Source organism: Schistocerca cancellata, chromosome 1 (assembly GCF_023864275.1).
Source record: "Schistocerca cancellata isolate TAMUIC-IGC-003103 chromosome 1, iqSchCanc2.1, whole genome shotgun sequence".
In the NCBI taxonomy this organism is placed as follows: domain Eukaryota; kingdom Metazoa; phylum Arthropoda; class Insecta; order Orthoptera; family Acrididae; genus Schistocerca; species Schistocerca cancellata.
Genome location: NC_064626.1, coordinates 1,067,085,918 through 1,067,106,005, shown reverse-complemented (window position 1 = coordinate 1,067,106,005; position 20,088 = coordinate 1,067,085,918). Strand labels below are relative to the sequence as shown.

Genomic DNA, 20,088 nt, shown 5'->3' with positions numbered 1-20,088 from the left:
TTGAAGATAAACAAAACATGTTCGAAACGCGTTGCATTATGTTAGATTAAGCATAAAATAAAAAGTGACTGGTAGCAGAAACTTGAAATAAATAATTATCCCACACAGTCACGGTCCACAAACATAGCCATTATGGCTGAAAACAATTCCTGCATACTGTTTTACTAACATTTTAAGTGTAATTTTATGAGTAAGAATGAAATGGTAACGTGTTCATTGATGTTGACACTAATCGTGTATGCATGCCCTGTAAACTGACTCGTTCCACATCATTGCGACAAAAGAATCGTTCAGATGATCTATTGGACATGTAACTAACTAATTAACTAACTAACTTACATACAAAAACCAAAGTATCCACAATTATTATGTGTTTCGTTCAAATATCTAACCCAGCCTTCTAAAATAGCCTAGAATCACACTTCTATCCAATTCCCTAAGCATTTTAATGATACAAACCAGGTCGAATAAAAAGTTCAAAAAATATGTTACTCTAAACAAAATTTCTAAATTTTAAGTAATTTTGGGCAGTCAAAATGTTAACATCGCAGAAAAAAAGAAGAGCAACGAAGTATGAAACGACAGAATAAAAACATTATGAACATCACCAAAATTACACTACTGGCCATTAAAAGTGCTACACCACGAAGATGACGACGTGCTACAGACGCGAAATTTAACCGACAGGAAGAAGATGCTGTGATATGCAAATTAGTAGCTTTTCAGAGCATTCACACAAGCTTGGCGCCGGTGGCGACACCTACAACGTGCTGACATGAGGAAAGTTTCGAACCGATTTCTCATTCACAAACAGCAGTTGACCGGCGTTGCCTGGTGAAACGTTGTTGTGATGCCTCGTGTAAGGAGGAGAAATGCGTACCATCACGTTTCCGACTTTGATACACATCGGATTGTAGCCTATGGCGATTGCAGTTTATCGTATCGCGACATTGTTGCTCGCGTTGGTCGAGATCCAATGACTGTTAACAGAATATGGAATCGGTGGGTTCAGGAGGGTAATACGGAACGCCGTGCTGGATCCCAGCGGCCTCGTATCACTAGCAGTCGACATGACAGGCATCTTATCCGCATGGCTATAACGGATCGTGCAGCCACGTCTCGATCCCTGAGTCAACAGATGGGGACGTTTGCAAGACAACCACCGTCTGCACGAACAGTTCGACAACGTTTGCAGCAGCATGGACTATCAGATCGGAGACTACGGCTGCGGTTACCCTTGACGCTGCATCACAGACAGGAGCGCCTGCGATGGTGTACTCAACGACGAACCTGGGTGCACGAATGGCAAAACGTCATTTTTTCGGATGAATCCAGGTTCTGTTTACGCATCATGATGGTCGCATCCGTGTTTGGCGACATCGCGGTGAACGTATTCGTCATCGCCATACTAGCGCATCACCCGGCGTGATGATATGGGGTGCCATTGGTTACACGTCTCGGTCACCCCTTGTTCGTATTGACGGCACTTTGAACAGTGGACGTTACGTTTCAGATGTGTTACGACCCGTGGCTCTACCTTTCATTCGATCCCTGCGAAACCCGACATTTCAGCAGGATAATGCACGACCGCATGGTGCAGGTGCTGTCCGGGCCTTTCTGGAACAGAAAATGTTCCACTGCTGCCCTGGCCAGCACATTCTCCAGATCTCTCACCAAATGAAAACGCCTGGTCAATGGTGGCCGAGCAACTGGCTAGTCACAATAAGCCATTCACTACTCATGATGAACTGTGGTATCGCGTTGAAGCTGCATGGGCAGCTGTACCTGTACACGCTATCCAAACTGTGTTTGACTCAATTCCCAGGCGTATCAAGGCCGTTATTACGGCCAGAGGTGGTTGTTGTGAGTACTGATTTCTCAGGATCTATGCACCCAAATTGCGTGAAAATGTAATCACATGTCAGTTCTAGTATAATATATTTGTCCAATGAATACCCATTTATCATTTGCATTTCTTCTTGGTGTAGCAATTTTAATGGCCAGTAGTGTATTTAACTAACTTACATACGAAAACGAAAGTATCCACAACTATGATGTGTTTCGTTCAAATATCTAACCTAGCCTTCTAAAATTGCCTAGAATCACACTTCTTTCCAACTCCCTAAGCGCCGGCCGTTGTGACCGAGCGGTTCTAGGCGCTTCAGTGTGGAACCGCGCTGCTGGTACGGTCGCAGTTTCGAATCCTGCCTCGGGCATGGATGTGTGTGATGTCCTTCGGTTTAAATAGTTCTAAGTCTAGGGGACTGATGACCTCAGCTGTTAAGTCCCATAGTGCTCAGAGCCATTTGAACCTTTTTTTTTTTTTTTTAATGAAAGAATAACATTATGAACCTCACCGAAGTTATGTTCGAGCATTTTTGAGTAGTAACAGATTTCGATGTATTGTTATTGATTTTCCATCGATAAAGTCAAGAAAGCATAAAGAAGCATCATTTTCCAGTTGATTCGCTGTGTCACAGTCATAGCCTATGGACAAGCTATGATTTGCTTTCTTTAAACTGAATCCTTCGTCGCTGCTCGGCAGAAAGAGACAAAAAACATGAAGGGAGCGAACACTTCCCGAATGCGCGGATCTGTTTGATGAGTTAAGAACAGAGGAAATTTAAAATCCGAGAGCGTTCGCCGGATTGCGATAAAGAAGTCGTTTGGAAGGATGCAACGCAGCGTCTGGTCCCTCCGCGAGTGCGTACGGCCGCCGCATCGCGGCGCTGGCGTCGAGGGCGCCAACCGTGGCCGCCTCCAGCGAGCAGGCAGAGGCAGAACGCAGCCGCAGTGTTGTCGGCGGTAGCCACGTGGGAGGTTGGGTTACGAGCTGGGAGCTGGGCTCGTGTCAGCTCGCGCGACCGCACGCACCTGAGGGACACGGCACTCGCTCCAGACCGCAACCTACTGCCATCACAGCCCACGTGAGTGTGACCCCATCCCGTGCTCTACAGTGCTTCTTCAGTTGTTGAAAATCATTGTTTAAGTAACAGAAAACAATTCACTCATCTGCTACCAACAGGCTCATGATCCACTAAACGTGTGTTGTGAATCTTTTACGACGCTGTTCCTAACCATGATTCAGTTCAGTAGAGATTAAATGAAGCTAGATTAGAATTCAGCGTCCCGTCGACATCAACGTTACTACAGGCGTTGGGCTAACTCAACTGGATACGGCTAAGTATGCGTATAAGTGTACGCCATCTCGGCGTAGAGCTGAGTTGCACAGGTCACTCCAATCACAAGAAAGGAAACAGAAATAACGAAAAAAAAGCGGTTCAAATGGCTCTGAGCACTACGGGACTTAACAGCTGAGGTCATCAGTCCCCTAGAACTTAGAACTACTTAAACCTAAGTAACCAAAGGACATCATACACATCCATGCCCGAGGCAGGATTCGAACCTGCGACCGTGGCGGTCGCGCGGTTCCAGACTGAAGCGCCTAGAACCGCTCGGCCACTCCGGCCGGCAGAAGTAACCGACAGAACTATAGACCGATATCACTTATGTCAATTTGTAACAGGATTTTGGGACGTATATTGTGGCCGAACTTAATGAAAGTACGTCGAAGGAAACGATCTGTTGACATGCAACCAGCGCGGATTCCGAAAATATTGTTCTTGTGAAGCAACTGGCTATGTATTCACACGAAGTAATCAGTACATCGAAATGGGATTTCAAATTGATTCCATGTCTCTAGATATCTAGAAGGCTTTTAATGCCGCTCCTCTTAAGCGTTTTCTACTCAAACTACGTGCCTGTCGAAAACATCGCAGTTGTGACACTGGACTTATGATTTCCTGTCAGAAAGGTCACGTTAGCAACTGACGGTAAATCATAGAGCGAAACGGAAAAGATAGCTGCTGTTCCCCTAGGAAGTGTTATAGGCCCTCTGCTGTTCATAATTATATAAGCGATTTACGAGACAATGTGAACAGCCCTATTAGGTAGTTTGCACATTATGCTATCGTTTCCAGTTACGAAAGTCGTCAGAAAATCAATACGAATTACAAAATGATTTACAAAAGATATCTGCCTGGTGCAAAAAGTGACAACTGACCTGAATAATAAAAAGTATGAGAACCTCCACGTAAGTATCATAGGGGTTCCATTAAATTTCGGTTACACGATAAATTACACAAATTTTAAGGTTATCGATTCAACTAAATATCTAGCAATTGAGATTATGAACAACTTAAACCTTTACGAAAACACAGAAAATGTTGCATGGGAAGGCGAACCAGAGACTGCGTTTTACTGGTAGAACACTTAGAAGATGCGATAAATGTACTGAAGAGACTGCACACTAAGCTTGTCCGTGCTCTCCCGGAGTATTGCTGCGCTGTATAGGATCCGTAGCCGATAGAATTGACGGAGAACATCAGAAAAGTCCAAAGAAGGGAAGCTCTTTTGGTGCTATCGCAAAACTAGGGGAGAGAGTGTACAGATGTGATAAAGGAGCTGAGATGGCAATCATTAAAACAAAGATGTTTTTCGTTATGGCGAGATCCTTTCACGAAATTTATGTTGCTAACATTCTCCTCCGAAATATGCTATTGGCTCCCACCTACATAGGGAGATATTATCATCGTAATAAAATAAGAGAAATCAGAGCTCCCACGAAAAGATTTTCGTTTTTCTCGGCGCGCTGTTCAAGAGTAGAACGGTAGAGAAATACCTTGAAAGTGGTTCGACTAACCCTCTGCAAACAGTTAAGTGTGAACTGCAGGTTGCAGGCAGTCGTGCAGATGAAGAAGTAAAGAGATTGAGGGAAGTCACGGAAAACGCTTATCAGGTCGACTAATTAAAATTCTAAATCTCGGAAAAAGGATGGAGATAAGTTTTTGTTTAAGGTTACGTCGACGATTCGGTCGTTAAAGACGGCGCCCAAACTCGGATGAATTCGGCTTTGTCATTTCCAAAGGGACCACACCGCTATTTGCCTTAAGCGATATGGTGTACGGAAACCGAGGAAAACGTAAATCTGGTGGCGGGGATCTGAACACCAGTCCTCCCAACTGTGGGTCCAGTGTCCACTGCGGCACTTCGACAGGACCTACAAATAACAACCTTTCTGAACGGCAGGAGTTCTTTTATAACTGCACTACGCGTATCGAATAACTTCGCTTCACCATCATGTTGTTGGTTCTGCTATAACATATTTCATATCTAGCCCAAGATCGTTTCGCGTTTTAATTGTTGAAAATTTCACTTCTTTCCTTCGCGTCGCCGTTGTAAAAAATCACTGTGAAAGCTTTAGACTCTGCCCTGAATGATTGCATTTTGGGACTACGCTATTTAAAACAGGCACCGCAAATGCTCTGTGGTGAATCCACAGGGTACAGATCGTATTGTACACTAATAATAATGGAAAATTTCTGAATGCAGTTGGTTTCTGTTTGCAACGAAATTTTTATCAATTTTTAGTAAGAGTGGGTGTTGTTAACGCATATATTCCATTGAAAATGGTCTTTCCTGCAGTGCGGTATTACGTGAAATCTTTGATATAATTAAGCGTGTGCGTATTGAATATTGTAGAAAACGCAGTTTTTCAAGAGGAAAGTAACTTAGTGGGATGTGAGATGCAGGTTAAGTATAATAAAGATTCAATGATGGTGGCTAGGACCTCAATTTCATTGTAAGAGGTAAGTGACAAAACTTGTATGAATTCGAGAACCAAACTCCAACTTCTATGACAGAATAGAACGTAAATACAGATAACTATAACCAGTCAAGTATGGAACGTTTTTTTATTTCCTCTGAAATGTTTCCCACCCTTTAGAGGCTCCTCTTCTGATGGAGCATGAAGAAGTTACATATTCTTGTTTTCAGCGTGGGACCGTGTACCCGGGGTCGCTTCTTGTGGCAGTGTGAACGGTATTGGAGTCATTATCCAAGTTGTTTTTGTTGTTGTGCTCTTCAGTCCTGAGACTGGTTTGATGCAGCTCTGCATGCTACTCTATCCTGTGCAAGCTTCTTCATCTCCCAGTACCTACTGCAACCTACATCCTTCTGAATCTCCTTAGTGTATTCATCTCTTGGTCTCCCTCTACGATTTTTACCCTCCACGCTGCCCTCCAATACTAAATTGGTGAAGCCTTGATGCCTCAGAACATGTCCTACCAACCGATCCCTTCTTCTAGTCAAGTTGTGCCACAAACTCCTCTTCGCCGCAATTCTATTCAATACCTCCTCATTAGTTATGTGATCTACCCATCTAATCTTCAGCATTCTTCTGTAGCACCACATTTTGAAACCTTCTATTCTCTTCTTGTCCAAACTATTTATCGTCCATGGTTCACTTCCATACGTGGCTACACTCCATACAAATACTTTCAGAAACGACTTCTTGACACTTAAATCTATACTCGATGTTAACAAATTTCTCTTCTTCAGAAACGCTTTCCTTGCCATTGCCAGTCTACATTTGATATCCTCTCTACTTCGGCCATCATCAGTTATTTTACTCCCCAAATAGCAAAACTCATCTACTACTTTATGTGTTTCGTTTCCTGATATAATCCCCTCAGCTTCACCTGACTTCATTCGATTACATTGCTTTATCCTCGTTTTGCTTTTGTTGATGTTCATCTTATATCCTCCTTTCAAGACACTGTCCATTCCGTTCAGCTGCTCTTCCAGGTCCTTTGCTGTCTCTGGCAGAATTACAATGTCATCACGGAACCTCAAAATTTTTATTTCTTCTCCTTGGATTTTAATACCTACTCCGATTTTTTCTTTTCTTTCCTTTACTGCTTGCTCAATATACAGATTGAATAACATCGGGGAGAGGCTACAACACTGTCTCACTCCCTTCCCAACCACTGCTTCACGTAGCAGCTTCCATTCCAATTGCCTGCGGCCAGAGAACTAAGCACTGTTCGCTGCGAACAGTCACCAGAAATGCGCCAGCATGCAGCATGTGCAACTGATGTGTAACCTCCAAAAAGACTATAATAGTAGTTAGGGGACATAAATAAACAATGCGTGAGTCATGTCGTAGTTATCTTTATTCACATTCAGTTCTTTGATGAAAGTTGGCGCTCGGTACTAGAGTTCATAAAAGTTTTGTTACGTGTCTTTTACAGTGTAATTACGGGCCTAACGATTACCGTTGAACCTTTCGCGATACCTCTCGTATGCTACCAACTTATTATCCGCTCTGTCTTTGAACGTGAAGGGCTGCTGTTAACGGAGGACGCTGGTTGCTAACGCAAGAAGCAACGTACTTCTTCCGTCGACTGATATGAATATTCAATTTGCTAGTTGCGCGTAGCTACGGCTGCTGCCGGGGCTGTTCTGACTAGTCTGGAAAAAACACGAGGTCGCTACGTTAACGAGTTTGCAGATCCTACTACTTTTCTGCTTAAAACAGCGCGTCTGGTGTCTTCCAAGTGGAAAATACCTCCGCTTACCTTTTCTCCCACTGGCCATTGTTTTTAGTTGTTCAGTGACGCGCATGAATTGACAAACGTGGGAGACTCATATGAATACCTGCGTGAGAACTGTGTTAAATAACAGTCTCCAATTGCTGACAACGGTTTACAGTTATTTATTTGTTGTCACTGAACTCTCAGAAGAAAGTCACGACAGTTCTGGAAACAGAGCGGGGTTATGCACCGATATCGTATGTGGCACGCTAAGGGTTAAAATCCCTCACCAACTATCCTAGTATAAGATTTCCTCAGATACTACGTATAATTTTAGGCTCACGCCGTAATTGTCCTTTGATTATTTTCGTGTAATTAAGCAGAAACTAGTGTTTTGCTTGTAATGACCTCGATGTCGACGGGATGTTAATCTGTCTTTCTCGACCTTCTCTTACAAAGTGTGGAAGGGTCGTGTACATCGCGTAGACTACGTTACTTCCGGAGAACATGTTGTTCACGTTCTTACGTTTTTACGTATATTTCTTAAACCTTTTTTATTTATTTCTTCTGTCACCCAAGGTCTGAATTGCCCATCCGAGAAATAGTGAACATACTGTAATAAAACTTAAAAAGCAACAATATCAGTTTCGTTGAATGCAGCGCCTCACAACTCCATACCCGAAACAGTTTTATGCTCGTCACGGATAGTAACGTGTGATTGTTAAAAAGGGGGACACCCCCAAGAACTTTCGGCTGTTTCATGTCTCCCCATTGTTTCTCGCCGACGTTTCTTCTCATTATCGAGTTCTTAAAGGAATATTATTTGTAACATAGCTATTACTGTCTGATAAGCATCCACAGCCTATCAATGCATATGGTGAAGATGCTGATTATAATGCTGCGAACGAAGGTTTATCACCGCCCATTCTCAGTATGAATATATGCATTATCTGAAGTGAGCAAAGAAACCCTAACTTACAGTGGTTTTAAATCAAAAAATATTAGTAATGTTTTTGAAAATGTGTAAGAGTCTAAGGTCTAGGAATCATGCTAACACAGCCCGGCCCAGTTCTGTCTCAGGCGGGTCAGTACTTGACATTCGCCGATTTCTATGAGAAGTCCACACTGGAAGGCCAATGGTGTTCGAGATAGATGATTAAGATCGGTGCAATGAGATGTAGTCCCCACAAATCAGCTGAAATGTCAACATTTTAGAGGTTGCGAAAGGAAACCAGAGCTAACGACACTATGAAACAAAGATGAGACGAACAAGTAGTTTCTTAATACATTTTACCTCTCAGTTAGTGATGGATCCTTGCATCTTCTGCACTAAAAGTCCTGAGAATAATAATAAAATTTTTAAAAAAGGAGAAAAGACTGTAGCCTCGAGTTTCGCTGCAGACAACATGCAACTCCATTTTCCCATCCCTGATCTAGTCTGCATGAAACGTTTCAATTGCATAGTATACGTTTGCTTTGAAGTTTGCCATTTTTTATATACCGGGTGATCAAAAAGTCAGTATAAATTTGAAAACTGAATAAATCACGGAATAATGTAGATTGACAGGTACAAATAGAGACACATTCTTGGAATGACATGGGGTTTTATTAGAACCAAAAAAATACAAACGTTCAAAAAATGTCCGACAGATTGCGCTTCATCTGATCAGAATAGCAATTATTAGCATAACAAAGTAAGACAAAGCAAAGAAGATGTTCTTTACAGGAAATGCTCAATATGTCCACCATCATTCCTCAACAATAGATGTAGTCGGGAATAATGTTGTGAACAGCACTGTACAGCATGTCCGGAGTAATGGTGAGTCATTGGCGTCGTATATTGTCTTTCAGCATCCCTAGAGATGTCGGTCGATCAGGATACACTTGCGACTTCAGGTAACCCCAAAGCCAATAATCGCACACACTGAGGTCTGGGGACCTGGGAGGCCAAGCATGACGAAAGTGGCTGCTGAGCACACGATCATCAAACGACGCGCGCAAGAGATCTTTCACGCGTCTAGAAATATGGGGTAGAGCGCCATCCTACATAAACATCGTACGTTCCAGCAGGTGTTTATCAGCCAGGCTGGGGACGATGTGATTCTGTGACATTGGCGTACCTCTCACCCGTCACGGTAGCAGTTTTGCTGTCCAGCGCCATCTGTCGGACATTTTGTGAACTTTTTTTGTTCTAATAAAACCCCATGTCATTCCAAGCATGTGTGTCCATTTTTACCTCTCTATCTACATTATTCCGTGGTTTATTAAGTTTTCAAATTTATACTGACTTTTTGATCACCCTGTATAAATGTTTACTGCTGTTTCCATAATGTACGACGATTTCCTTAGTCATGGACGTAAGTCAACATTCTCCAAATCTATCCGGCGCTGACAATTACTTATTCTTCCACACGTCTTCAGCATGTTTTCCCACTTCCCAGTCTGGTATATATTTGTGGAGGTATACAGAAATTCAGAAGACAGAGATTCGTGGTATGCGACATGTAGCATATTAGTAAATTGTAAACAGTATTTCGATTGAGTGGAACTAATGAGTTACTTTCACTGGCAATAAGCCATCAACGAGTCTAAAATTATAAATGCTTCTCTGACAAATAAACAAAAGACTACAGTGGGAGCGGTTGTTAATTTACAGAATATCAGTGCGTCTCTTTCTTTTTATCCTTAAAAAACATACACGACGTCAACTTGCAATCTGGCTTGATAACAACAAAGGTATCTAATCAGAATGGCATGCGCATGGCTATCAGACGCCTGGAAGCAAACAAGTGCCGCTGTGATACGGCCAGACGCGTCCCTCTGTCAGCTGGCGACCTTGACGTCATCCTTGTCCAAGGCCAGCACCGATGACCGCTCCTCAGGGCTGCACCAGCGAGGACGGCAGGTTCTCTCATCCCGGAAGTATCCTTCGGTACTGTAACACGTGGCCCAAGACAATGATGACGCAAAATAAATGCAGAAACTCTCGTTTCCTGCGGAGAATTTCTAGCACTGTAATTAGTCTTCCGCCATATTGTGCAATACGTTCTTCCTGATAAGTGCTTCCATAGTTTCGAGACTGTACTCAAGTATCCGAAATGTGAGACGCCTAAGGAATTTTTTTGAAACAAATAATTCATGGTAAAGGACAAAAATGATAAAACGTTTTCTCATTTTCTTCATTAATAACTGTATCCTTCGGACCATATATGCCGTCTGCATGTGATGTACACGTTCTTTTGTGTCAGTCTGCATCATTCTCTGCCAGCATAATAAAACAGTTGTTGCACACCTAGGTTGGGAGTCGGAGTACTAAATAAATGTGTTTCTTTCTCTTTCTCGAACCGCTGGTTTATGCACGTGACTCGTTTCAAAAATTTCTCACCAGGCAGAAATGCAATTACGGTATATTAATAATTTTTACTTATGGACCGTCTGATAGCAACTGAATAAAACACAATTTTAGTGCCATACGCGTTTCGCCTTTATTTTCTGCAAGGCATATTATTAATATACCAAATATTACACGCAAATGAGGAAGACAGGACTATAAAAGTTGAAGAAATGCAATTGTTGTAAAAGGCACAACCGTTACTGGTGTTTGCGTTTTTATACACATTAAAAAATTGTTGACATCCGCGTTAAAAACGAGTCAGTTGTGTCCGCAACGATCCCAGCCATTACAAAGAAGTAAAATTCTAAGACCATCGATACACCTGTCTTCACAAAAATTACTTCTTCTTTTTGCCAATAAATCAGCAGTTACTTTAATTTTTAGCATTATTATTTACATACAAAGCGAGTCATATTGGATTGGTGGAATCTGAAATAGATAGTTGAACCCCAGTAGAAAATTTCCATTTATCCGCGTTGTATGGAATTTTCTAGATTCCGCAGGTATATTACAAAATTTATAAAGAACTTCTTCATCCACTTTTTACCAATAGTTGGTGCATTTCGGCAACATGCTATCGTTATCAGTTACATACAGTTAGAGATACATATACATTAATTCTTAACTATAGATTATTTTGGAGTGTGGTGAGGTCTATTTGCTGGTTGTACTAGTGAGATTATCTACTAAAATTTATATCTGTACAGAAAGAAAAATTTACTTCGGTCTGTACCTTGTCCTCTGCAGTGAAACTGTCCTCTATGGATAAAGTCATTTACTACAAAAGGATATTTCGGTAATACATTGTTCTTGGCAGATGGTGACACAAACGATATTAGCAACATACGTGATTAACGTAATACACAGGGCAGTAATATAAAATTTACCGTTGAATATGAATACAACTGTAGCATGAATTTCCTAGATCTGAAGATCTCTAAAGAAAACAGTAGACACACCTTGAAAATCCACAGAGAGACACGACCATACACTGTCCATCTTACCATCCTACAACACACAAACATGCTGTACACACAGCACTATAGTTAACAGAGTCAGTTATGTGTCACTGGATAAATATGCGAAGCACGACAAACTCAGCGCGATCAAACAAATAGCTGCAACAAATGGCTATGAAGACACAGATATTGAGAACCCCGTACATGACAGAAAGAATAATAAACAAAATGCTACACAGAAAACAGAAGAGAGACCCACTGCGTAGATACCACTCACAGACTCTCCTACAAAATAACAAATATCTTCAGACACACAACATTAACACCAGTTTCACAACACATAATAAACTGCAGCACACTGAGATACAACATAAAAATACACGTAGAGAAACATACAAAGTCAGGCATTTACAAAAGAGTGTTTAGTATATGCAAAGCCCTCTGGGACTGTTCATATATTGCATCAAATAGGCAAGTAACACAAAATAGAGTTATATGAAGAAGTAAAAATTTCGTTCTTGGCACAATACATGGAACAGATTTCTGACTGATAAGCTAGAGATTAATAATGTAATTCTCTAAAAAAATTCTCCAATTTGGAATGCTTGTTTTATTTATATAAAGAGGCTTGGTTAACTGAAAAAAGACTTAACAACACTGAACAACCAACAAAAATTAATTATCATACTACATGCGCTACATCTTAAATATACTAAACAAAAATGTAATATTTTTATATGTGAGCGATGCAAATACATATTCATCTAAAACGTAAGAAAATACGTTAATGAGATAATTTAAACGTACAGATCACTCAAGGTACACAATGAAGTAAATCAGTCTTTGTGTACTGGGATAAATTTCTGTACGTAACTTCACTGGAGACCCAGCAAATAGCCCTGATCACACTCCAAAAGAAGGTATAATAAAAATCATTGTACATGTAACTGTAAAGCACTTGATTATGGCACGATGCTGTCGAAACAAATCGTGCTCATAAATATTAGCAGAAAGTGACTGCACCAAAAAAGTCACTTTATAAGTAAAAGAAAATGCGTTTCGGCTGAGGCTGGAAGATAATTTCTGAAGTTCTTTAAGATTCATGACATAAAAGAGAAGGAAACTTCCAGCGGTTACTGTTTGTCAATTTGGCTAAAAATGGCTCTGAGCACTAGGGGACTCAACTGCTGAGGTCATTAGTCCCCTAGAACTTAGAGCTAGTTAAACCTAACTAACCTAAGGACATCACACACATCCATGCCCGAGGCAGGATTCGAACCTGCGACCGTAGCGGTCTCGCGGTTCCAGACTGCAGCGCCTAGAACCGCACGGCCACTTCGGCCGGCGTTTGTCAATTTCTTCACTATATTAATTAAATGGAATACTTACGGATCTGTTCTACACAACATAAAACGATTATCTAAATTAATTTATAGGGGTAGCCTGCTCAACCGAAAAAGGATACTTCTACAAGGGGATTGTACCAGACCTCGAAAAGATTTTTGTAAATCGTCAGCAATACGCAACAGTACCACATTCAAGGCAATAATCTCGGACAAAATATCAAAGCACGAAATAATTACATGATAGAAAATTGGCTATGTATGTACCTTGCACCAGGCAGTATTTGATTATCGTCTTTTAGTTTATTCAGCTCCACTGGTCAGAGTACGTTCTAGCTTAGTAAGAATTGATTTATGTTTGCAATGGAATAAAACATCACACGGTTACAATCATCTCGGCTGGTATTTGTTTCACAACCGGTTTCGAACCCAGCACAATTCTTGGTGAAGATATAGGAGTACCCCACGCACTTGGCGGACAAAGTACACAGAAGATAGAGCATCGTAAACTGAGTAATATGAGATAAGCAACTAAAGGTCGGAAATGAATACTGACATGAACAAATTAGTTCTATCTACCTTCAGCTCATGACAACAGCCCGGAATAACGATAGCCAATCCCAAAGGATGCGTCACGACGTAATCCATTGACAGTGCTGAACTTCGGTTCAGAATCACTTGGCACTGTTACTTGCCGCGTTATTTGTGACAGGGATGAATTTTACTGAGCGAACAGTTCTTTCTCGAGAACCTTGCTCAGCTTTCCATTCCTTGAACGATCCAGTTTCTCGGAAGTTTCTATCTGCACCGATAGATTTCTTCTAATTAGGATGGAGCCTTTCGCAATACTTGCCTGTGTACACTTGTTCGGTTTTCCTCACAGTCTGTATAAATGCTGGCAGACCCTGCATATAATTTCCACTCTTTTCCTTTTTTGAAATTTTTTTATTCACAATGGATGAAATTTACTTAAATCACAGAAAAATTGAAAATTTCGGTAGAATAAGAAAAAAGAATATTAGGAATCACAAAAAAATTTATATGGGTTGCCTTAAACTTTCGAGAAAGCAATATTATTTTATTACAGTATTATACCTGTAATATAACATATTGCATTACTTTGAATAAGTATAGAAGCAAGTGACGCTTTTAGTAGTCGACGACATTGTACGCCAACAATATTACTGGCCTTAGTAAAAAGTCCTGTCGACAGCCGGTATAAAAGAGAGGCAAACGTTAGTTTTAACAATAAATTGTTCCAACCAGTGATGTTTATTATATTTACGACTACGCCTTTCCGAAAATTATGATTAAAAGACAGCGTCATACGTTACCAAAAGTCGTACATACAATAAATCTATGCCTTCTAAATTGTCATTAACCCACCTGGTGATAGAATACCTTGCGAAAAAAAGTGAATGTGCAATTCACACTTCAAATCGTTGGAAAATGAGAACTAACCAAGTAAACAGAAAACATCACAAGTAATGGCAAGGCTTTTTTTTTTGACAGCTCTACCGCATGAATGAGGACATGCAACAGAAACAAATACCCCGCATTTCTGTAAAAGAAATCAATAATAGCCTAGATTACAGAAATAAGAAAAGGCATAGAAAGAAATAACATCAAAGAATCGGAAATTACAGAAAGAAACCTTTTAAAGAATAAAATGCTAAATTTAGAAATCTTTGAAGGCAGAAGAAATTAATCTGAAACAGCATGGACAGAAGAAAAGAAGAAAAGGAAAAGACAACACAGAGTAAATATGGAGTACAGGAAAAGTAAAAACAACGAAGAAAGATAGGAATTTAAGTTATTACGTGATGTTAGATGATCACTACGAAGCTTTTTTAAATAGTTGTGTTCAATTCCTTCAGTATAATTTCTCTTGACTTATATTTATTGTCTATTATAGACTGTATTATGAAATGATTAATAGCCCCAGAGTCACTGTCAATATTTACACTGAAGCGTCAACGAAACTGGTATAGACATGCTTATTCAAATACAGAGATATGTAAACAGGCAGAATAAGGCGCTACGGTCGGCCACACTTATAAAAGACAAGTCAGCGGCGCAGTTGTTAGATAGGTTACTGCTGCTACGATGGCAGTTTATCAAGACTTAAGCGAGTTTGAACGTGGTGTTATAGTCGGCGCACGAGCGGCGGGACACAGCATCTCCGAGATAGCGACGAAGTGGGGATGTTACCGTACGACCGTTTCACGAATGTACCGTGAATATCACGAATCCGGTAAAATATCAAATCTCCGACATCCTGCGGCCGGAGGAAGATCCTGCAAGAACGGAAACAACGATGACTGAAGAGAATCGTTCAGCATGACAAAAGTACAACCCTTCCGCAAATTGCTGCAGATTTCAATGCTGGGCCATTAGCAAGTGTCAGTGTGCGAACAATTCAACGAAACATCGTCGATATGGGCCTTCGGAGCCGAAAGCCCACTCGTGTACTCTTGATGACTGCATGAGACAAAGCTCTACGCCCCGCCTGGGCCCCTCAACACCTACATTGGACTGTTGATGACTGGAAACATGTTGCCTGGTCGGATGAGTCTCGTTTGAAATTGTATCGAGCGGATGGACGTATACGGGCATTGGGATAACCTAATGTTTCCATGGACCCTGCATATCAGCAGGGGGCTGTTCACGTTGGTGGAGGCTTTGTAACGGTGTGGGGGGTGTGTAGTTGGAGTGATAAGGGACCCCTGATACGTCTAGATACGACTCTGACACGTGACACGTACGTAAGCATCCTGTCTAATCACCTGCATCCATTCAAGTCCATTGTGCATTACACCGCAGTTGGGCAATTCTAGCAGGGCAATGCGACACCCCACACGTTCAGAATTGCTTCAGAGTGGATCCAGGAACACTCTTATGTGTTTAAGCAATTCCACTGGCCAGCAAATTCCCCAGACATGAACATTATTGAGCATATCTGGGATGCCTTGCAACGTGCTGTTCAGAAGAGATCGAGATATCCACCCTCTGCAGGATTCATGGTGTCAATTCCCTCCAGCACCATTTCAGACATCAGTCGAGTCGTGTCGCTGCACTTCTGCGTGCTCGCGGGGGCCCTACACGATATTAGGCAGGCGTACCTGTTTCTTTGGCTCTTCGGTGTATATCGCCATGCTCTACTGTAACTTGACAACGCTAAGTTATTTGTTGTTGTTGTTGTGGTCTTCAGTCCTGAGACTGGTTTGATGCAGCTCTCCATGCTACTCTATCCTGTGCAAGCTTCTTCATCTCCCAGTACCTACTGCAACCTACATCCTTCAGAATCTGCTTAGTGTATTCATGTCTTGGTCTCCCCCTACGATTTTTACCCTCCACGCTGCCCTCCAATACTAAATTGGTGATCCCTTGATGCCTCAGAACATGTCCTACCAACCGATCCCTTCTTCTGGTCAAGTTGTGCCACAAACTTCTCTTCTCCCCAATCCTATTCAATACTTCCTCATTAGTTATGTGATCTACCCATCTAATCTTCAGCATTTATTTAGGGGCACAAAAGTAGCAGATCTTCAGCATTTATTTAGGGGCACAAAAGTAGCAGATCACAGTAAAGAAAGATTTTAACTTCTACTTCTCGCGTTATGTGTTCTTAATGAAAAGGTAACAGCTAAAGTATTAGTGCACGTATACTTAGAGTAAAAAGGAAATACACCATGAAACGTGCCTCTGTGTGGTACTGATACGTGGCAGATGAGAGAAAGCACTAAGAGGGGACGTTGATGGAAAACACACACTATTTCAAAAATGCATCAAATCTACAGTTTTGGAGATATGGCAATGAAATTTTGTACCACACTTTACATGAAAGTAACACATTTACGTATAAAATCCTTTGATTATAGATATTCAACTTTTTTTGAATGAAATATGAAGTTTTATTTTCAAAAAATAATGTAGGTTCCCTTTTTCTCAGAAAGCATTCAAGAGATTCCTACAAAAATTTCACTGCTTCATCTCTATATATGTTGAAATGTGTCTCGTGAGGTTCTTGGAATAGGTCAAACAGGAGAATTTTCACAATTTTTTAATTGTAATTTCACAAGTACAATTTTAAATTCATGCAAAATTCCAAGCACTTTGTTCCATATCTCAGCTTGCAATCAGAATTTCAAAATTTGCTCTTGAGACAAAGTTTATTAGGTTTACAGAAATATGTGTACAAAATTTCGTAATTCTAGCATTCATAGAATCTGAAGAAAAGGTTCATAAACTTTAAAAAACAAACTTTTCAGGAAACGCAATTTAAAGTTCAACCTAACTTTTTTCCTTACGTCACTTCTTCAGAAGGCACCACATTTGTATTCTGGGTCGTCTTTCCCTTCAAGGCTTCCCTTCTGGTTTCTTGTTGTCTGTCTTCTTTCCTTTACCAGGTCTTCAACTGACTTTTCAGCTGTAGAGATGCGCTGTAAATCTATTTTTCTCAGGATGTCTTGAGTAAAATTTCCTATCTTGAAGTCCATTCTTTCCAATACCTTCATCCTCCCGACGTTCCCATCATTAAATACAATAACTGCATCATAAGTTGCAATTCTGACAACTGTAGCAGATGCAAATGTGTTTTTAGGGCAACGTTTCCATATGAGTGAATTTAGAGACTCATTTGGATTTTGGGTTTTGCCATGAATACACTTTTTGAGAAGTGCAAGATCGGCCAGAAACTTGTAAGTGGGCTTGACAAAATCCAGGATACAATTTGGAAACCTGTCCTTGTGAATGTAGGGGTAGTTATCCCTCTGAGCTTGGCGTGGCAGGGAGGCCGCGTCACACTTTTAATTATTTTTCAGACACTTCGGGTGCGATTTAAACATGGAAACTTTGGGAACTGATTGTCCATGAGTTGTACTAACAAATAAAAAAATCGAAGATTGACATTTTGGTTTAATTTCATCAACGTCCCCCCTTAATGGACTATGACACAGTTCGAGCTTCCGTCTAGCCAGGCAAGAAGTGCAGTCTTTAAATGTTGTTAAGATATGATCGCTTTGTATCGTTTTGTAGTGTATCACGAGGGAAAGAACAAGCATATAATGTAATGCCGACCCTTGAACCTCTCTCCTTGTATCGTCTTTGAGTAGATGCAGTATTTAAAACATTACTAGTAATTTAAAAAGGAGAGCGAGTAGAACACGCGCTCTGAGCCTTCCGCACAAACTTATTTCTATAGGCAATTCATCTATAGGATTTTATGAGGGCGTTTTCGAGTACCAAAATATGTGATGTAAACGGTCGTATCTTTCGATCGTATTAACTTAGAAGCTTAAAGTTTTTACACCCCTAAGAGACTGCAGAACTTAGTGTGTGACATCAATTTCAATTTGATACCTGAGAAAAAGGGTTCTTTAGAGATGGACAGATAGACGGACAAGGGTTCTATAAGGGTTCCGTTTTACCAACTGCGGTATGGAGCCCCATAAAAAATTGAAGCAGTTAATTAGACTGGGAGAATGTCTCTGAAACTCTCGTACCTAATCTTCAACTCATAGGCGACATTCTTGCTGTTAAAACGATAGGCAGGACTATCCGAAAAAATCCGACAGTTTGACAAGTAGCAACATTCGCACTCGCTGTTTCTCTTGTGCTGGATATTTGTAGCTGTCTAACATACAGATGTTGGCTGCTTTCCTTGTTAAATGCCTTGGGAGACTGGATGGACTACAAAACAGCTGTCTTGTAAGTTCTAGAGCAGTTACACGTGAGTCGCTTGTTTAGAATCCGCAGTTCCGGAGATAAAATTCTTGTTCATGCTATGATTATACAATAAACTTTATTAGCTGTTTTTACTCATACCGAAACTACCGATATTTTATTTAGGACATGATAAACGTCGTAGGCATAAGACGTACAATCTCTAAAACTTGAATAATTAAACAAAAGCCTGCGTTATTGCGGTATAAACACACAAAGTGAATTTACCATGCGCTGCCAGCTTCAATGCATCAGCCACCAATGTTTTTAAGGGTAAACTTTTGTGCGTGTCACAAACTTGGCTTTTCTGCACAACCATTCACTCAGTCAACTTTCTTTCATACTGGTAGACTGCAGGCGTGACTCGAGTCTAGTCGCGAATAGTGGTCAACACACTTTACCGAGTACTTCAAATCCCCGATTGCCCATTCAGGCTTCTGTCGACGGGACGTTAAAAACTAATTTTCCTTCTTCCTTTCTAGTTTCTTAAATGTTAATGCGTTGCAGTTGTAATCTCCGAGGAAGCTTCATTACAAATAATATATCAGGAAGTTTCATTACTGCCTGCACCCCGCTGTCGGGTGAAAGTTTCGATCTAGGTCGCAGCGGAACCATTCTTCGCCAGAACCTTTCTCCAAGTCATGCTAATTCAGCAGGCTGTGCAGCATTTCCTCTCTGGACTTTGCAAAAGGCAGTCGAAATGTTTAGGCAGACTCGAGCTTTGAGTCAGGCTGTGAAGCACGCAAGAAGTCTCAGTTGGTGGACCTGGATTCGAGGTCCGCTCTGACAATAATTAATTAAAATTCCGTAAGCAACTAGAGCAAACGATACTGCATGTGGAATTAGCCCCTTATTTATTTAGATCACTGAAATACTGATGATATAAAAAAAACTGACCCGTTCAGAAAACGCACGACAACTTGAAATTTACATTATTGTTCCGTCGACAAATATATTTCATACTCCTTGATTTTGTCTTGAAAGGTTTGATGATTTACACAATCATTACCTCTATAAATTAACGTCCCAAATCCTTTAGCAAGAGAATGACGAGTTATAATGCCGCTTTTGTGCGCTTCAGATAGTCTTCGATCTATAAATGTAACACAGTTTTCACAACAAAGAGAAAGAAAAGTATCCGATAGCAGCTTAATGGTGGTAAATTTAAGGAGTGCGTCACATCGATTAAATTTAACATTAGCCATTTTACGGATGCGATATAGAGGCTCCTGTATTTAATCAATTATAACAATTGGTAGCGTTCAACCACTAATCGTACTGAACACAAATCAACA

At 40.8% G+C, this 20,088-nt stretch overlaps 1 protein-coding gene across 1 annotated transcript in view; it reads left to right on the top strand.

Annotated features, from left to right (window-relative positions):
• The first annotated feature begins 2,809 nt into the window (after positions 1-2,809).
• The window catches only part of LOC126090706 (progestin and adipoQ receptor family member 3-like), a 194,865-nt gene continuing 177,586 nt past the window's right edge, over positions 2,810-20,088 (top strand). The window contains exon 1 of the mRNA XM_049907006.1: positions 2,810-2,927. The gene's annotated coding sequence lies outside the window, so the exon portion shown is untranslated. The remainder of the gene's footprint in view (positions 2,928-20,088) is intronic.